This window comes from Oryzias latipes, chromosome 22, assembly GCF_002234675.1.
Source record: "Oryzias latipes chromosome 22, ASM223467v1".
Classification (NCBI taxonomy): domain Eukaryota; kingdom Metazoa; phylum Chordata; class Actinopteri; order Beloniformes; family Adrianichthyidae; genus Oryzias; species Oryzias latipes.
Window position 1 is genome coordinate 28651104 of NC_019880.2, and position 5335 is coordinate 28656438.

Genomic DNA, 5335 nt, shown 5'->3' on the forward strand with positions numbered 1-5335 from the left:
CTATTCCTCCTCCTGAGGCAACCAAAACACAAAATGGTTGCTATGGAGATAAAATCAACAGAAAAACCGCCATTTTGAAAAAAGTGGTTTTTTTAGCTCTCACCAATGGAGCAATGTGTTTTTCTTAGTCAGTTGATTATGCCAGTGGCGGTTCTACCCTGAATTACTCCCCGGGCGAGACCCTCCTCTGCCCCCCCCCCAATAGAGTCACTTTGTCCATTTATTGTAACTGAAAATACAGTTAGGAAATATTTAATAAACACAAATAATCTGAAATAAATATTATAAACTACAAATCACACAAAATAAAATAAATGTAACTGCAGCACTAAGAACAGAAAACACTAACTAAAACCTAACCTTTGTGGCCTTCCTGATGCAAGCTTGTCAATAACGTCATCATATGAAATCTGCTCCCCCCCTGAATGATTGATACTAACAACAGCAGGTTAGTGAGTTGCTCCTGAGACATTGGTGATCTCAGGTATGACTTGATCAACTGGAGTTTTGAAAAGCTAACAGCAGCAGCAGCAGCAGCAGCAGCAGCAGCAGCAGCATGCTACCATCACAGCTTATTTAACATTATGAACTAATATACAACAATAAAACACAACAAAAACTTTTTGTTACAGCAGAGCAGACAGACACACGAATCATAACTAATGTTACAAGTTAAGGCAGAGCAAACATTTAAGAATAAATATCTTAAAAATGACGTTATTTGCAATATTTGGGCCTACTTCAGTTTTGGTCATGATAGACCAAACAAGAGATTTTTCCTCTGCAACGTTTTTGTTGTTGTAGGGCAGGTAGCATTCGAATTTAGAAAACGTGCATCTAGCTATGCGATAATACCCTTTTCTTTGTCTCTTTTCTCCTCTTCTTCTCTTTTCTTTCTAAATTGGGCACCAGCTTTGACCTTTTTTCTCCATATTTCAGATGTTTTTTGCATTTAGCATAAATGTCCTGACATAGGTATCAAGTCTGTCGACTAAACCAACTGTCATCTAAGTGAAGAATTTTTTTTGTTTTCCCATTTTTTATTTGGGCATTTCACACAAAAATAACCAAAAAAGCATGATTTTTTTATACCTTTTTTATACCCGCAGCCCCCCCCCCCCCGTTCGTCATACATTTCCAGAAGGAGCGCGTGCAGCTGCACCCAGGGGCGCCAATTCGCTACATGGCGGCGCAATTTTTATTTTTATTTTTTCATCAAGCACTGAGCCGCGGCCCGCGACCGTTGCCCCCCTGGAAGAAGATCCAGCCAGGTTTGCGCATGCGTTTTGCGCTCCGTGCTCACCTCTCAGCCTGCATCCTTCACCCCGCGCCCCCTCCCTTTTCCTTCTTCACCCCGCGCCCCCTCCCTTCTCCTTCTCACACACATTTGCGTCTACTTCTCAAAGACCGCAGGGAGCGCAGCTGCGGGGCGGGGGCGCCGCCAGGTTTCAGGCTGTTACAAACTCTGTGATATAAGTAAACCAATAGTGATGCATAAAGTATTTTACAAGAGCTGAGCCGCTGGCGCCGCCCCTCCGTCATTTTTCCGCCCCGGGCGATCGCCCGTATGGCCCGTGCCTAAAACCGCTACTGGATTATGCTGATAGCTAAGCTAGCACTTTTAGCTAATAGTTAGCATAACTAGGATAGTTAGCATAATTAGCATCTTAAACAATGTGTTTTTCTAAGTCAGTTGATGATGCTCATCGCTATGCTAGCACTTTTAGCCACATTAGCATAACTAGCATAGTTAGCATTATTAGCATTTTGAGCAATGTGTTTTTCTGAAAGAGTTAATGATGCTGAGCACAATGCTAGCACTTTTAGCCACATTAGCATAGCTAACATAGTTAGCATGATTAGCATTTTGAGCAATGCGTTTTTCTAAAAGAGTTAATGATGCTGATCGCAATAGTAGCATTTTTTGGCCAAATTAGCATAGCTAGCATAGTTATCATAATTAGCATTTTGAGCAATGTGTTTTTCTGAGAGTTGATGATGGTGATCGCAATGCTAGCACTTTTAGCCACATAAGCATAGTTAGCATAATTAGCAAATGCAGCGTTGACTAGCCTTGTTCAAAGTTGAACAGTGAGGGCGGTGAGGACGGCGGTGGTGCATAAAGTTGGGTGTGGAAGGCGGGTTGCGTCTGCGGGCCATACAACGCCGCTTGTGGCTTTAATTACTCTTTAATCCACACCCAGCAGCCAATCAAAAATCGAGTATTCACCCGAACATGGCATAAAAACAGTTAAAGTACAGTACATATCACTCTGCCTAGCTGCATACTATGGTAACCATTACGTCCCAAGAATCCATCAAGCGGTGCATCTCCATAGTTTACCAAAGTTGTATTAAAACATTTGGACAGATTTTTGAGCAGCGTGTACCACAGAAAACCAATTTGAAATAAGTAAGTGCAGCTAGAAATTATACTCAAAGTGCACCGGATTTTAAGGCGGAGTGTCTGTTTTTCTTTTTTTTTAATTCAAGGATTTTAAGGTATGGTCCAGAAAATCCAGTAAGGGTCACTTAAATTGCTCTTATTTGATTTAGTTTGTTACATTTATGATTTTTTGTCTAAGGTGCACAACAAACGGTTAAATAAACTGTATAATTTTTGTCGTCACTTCTGACATCACATCAGACTACCTAGTACTATAGTTTATGCATTGAAATGATCCGATGTAGCACAGGATGTTTTTTATTTGAAAAGGGAGTAAACTTCTCTAAAGTTATAAACAATTTAAAAATATTTTTAAAATGGTCTTTCTTCACTTATATGAAAAAAACAATACTTCATTTATATTTTTCATAATAGTAACAATAACATAAATACAAATAAGTGTATTTTTTTTTCCTAAAGGATGAATTAAGACTCTGTGGCTTCTACTGGGTTTGTTGTCAATGAGAAATCAAACCGACTGGCTCTTTAAGTGAATACATTTTAACATAAACTACATTTGTAAATGGTAGCTTAAAATTTAACAGAAAAACAATGGTTTGGTTGAATCTGAATAGTTTGCATTCCATAAAGATAGACCAAGGCTACATCACATGCAAAATTAAAAGTTAATAAAATTATGTTTATGAAAATTAACTTTTGATTTGAAGGCGTCAAAAACGCATGCTATTTGAACCTTTGTCCACTTGGGGACATTGTTGAACCTCCTTCATCTAGGGTGCATAAAGTTGAATATCTTTTTGTTTTTCCTAACTTTTTTATTCATTCGGGAATGGAATAAAAAAAAAGAAATGAAGAGAATCTATCATTTTATTATTTGGCAATAGATTAAAAAAAATAACAAATGAAGAGATTCTATTGTACGACGGAGTTTTAGGGCCACCAAAAAAAAAATTACGAGATTTTAAGTCGTAAATTTATGAGAAAAAAAATCATAAATTTACGACATTAAAGTTGAAGTGAGCATGTAACAGAGCGGCAGCAAGTGAACGCCGCGCAGCAGCAGAGCAGACCGACCAAACTTAGTTGATCAGGTGAGCTGCATATTTATTGATAACGTTCCAAATGTTTGGAAACTCATTAGTTTGATTTACAATTTATTTATTGATGGGTTGTTTCCAGGATCTCTGCAGGCCGATGAAGCCATCGGTATCCTTGCAGCTGTTCACTTGTATCATTTCTTCCTCCAAAAACAAGACCTCTACGTCTTTGTGATGCTTCCGTCTGAGGAGGAGCACTTTTTGGCATTTTCAACGGTCTAATGCTAATATAACACACTATTTTCATTCCTCTTTGTTGTTTTATGTTGAAACGGGACGTTTCCTCTGGAGGAGGCATATGTAACACTGTTTACTTCTGCATTGGTGTTCAGATGACACGCTGTGTCTGTCCATCATTCTTTGGCCATGAGGGCGGTTGATTACAGCAAAAGGCCCAACGTCTTCTACCTGCGGACTGCCGACTGGAGGGTCTTCCTGTTTCAGGCGCCGAACGCAGAGCAGATGCAGTCCTGGATTACACGCATCAACGTGGTGGCGGCCATGTTTTCAGCTCCCCCTTTCCGGCGGCGATCGGCTCTCAGAAGCGTTTCAGCCGCCCCCTGCTGCCGGGCTCCGGGACCAAACTATCTCAGGAGGAACAGGCGAAATTCCACGAGAACCGGTTTAGAGCGGTTTCATTCCGAATTCATGAAAGGTGACTGATGAACTTCATTCTTCATTCTTATGACCATTGTTCTTGTCATACATCTTCATTGTCTTTCGGCTTTTCCCATCAGGGGTCGCCACAGCGAATCATCCTTTTCCACCTCACTCTATCATGAACATCTTCTACCCTAACAGCCAACTTCATGTCCTCTTCCATCCATATATCTTCTCTTTGGCCGTCCTCTTGCCCTCCTGGAAGGGAGCTCCATCTCCAACATCCTTCTACCAATATATCCACTATCCCTCCTCTGAACATACATATTTATTCTATTTGTTTTGAACAATAAAGTTAAAAATAAAAAGTGAATGAAAAGGAAAATAAAGGCTGCAGCGGTCCTCTACACCCAAACGTGTCTCTGAGCTCCTTATTTTACATACCTTTACCGAACCCCGGAAAGCCTGCTCCACTGAAAATAATCTGATTTTGAGTCGCCAAAAGGTTCAGAATCTCTGTTTTTTAAACCTATCCAGAAATAATGCTTCACAAAAGGCTCCACATATTTCATCTTCTAGCTAGGCTCCGATCATGAACGGAAAACGTTGATGTTTCCTCTTTAATCTATGACTTTTTTATCGTAAATTTACGAGATTTATATATGAGATATAAATACATGAGATATAAACTTGTTAATTAATGAGTTTGTGAACTGGCCCTAAAACCCTGACCTACTATTGTTTTAATGTACAAGAAAAAATAAAATCTTGTCTGTTTAAAAATTCAGATTATGATAAAATTAAGAAAACAAATGGATAGGATGTAATTTAAAAAAACTCAGAAAATCTAGAATTTGGATTAGTCAAAAGAGAATAAAACAATCAGCTCTGTGTAAATATTATTTAAATAATCCTGCATAATTATTTGGGTTATTTTGTTCGCCGGTTCTTTTAATTTTTAAAGTAAATATATAAAGATTTATTTAGCTTTTAAATGCAACCCAATAAATCCTCTAGTATAATGGAAGTTTAGTAAAAGCTGAGTAAAAGCCAAAAGTCTTAATAAATCATTTTTATTACGACTTTTTAACCCACGTGACTTGTAATAACAGTTGACCAGGGTTAATATTTCATTAACTGGATATATGGAATATATACAAAATACAAAATATCGGTAGTAAACACAGACATTTACAATTTTTATTTAAACGTAACCTCCACCACCCCCGAG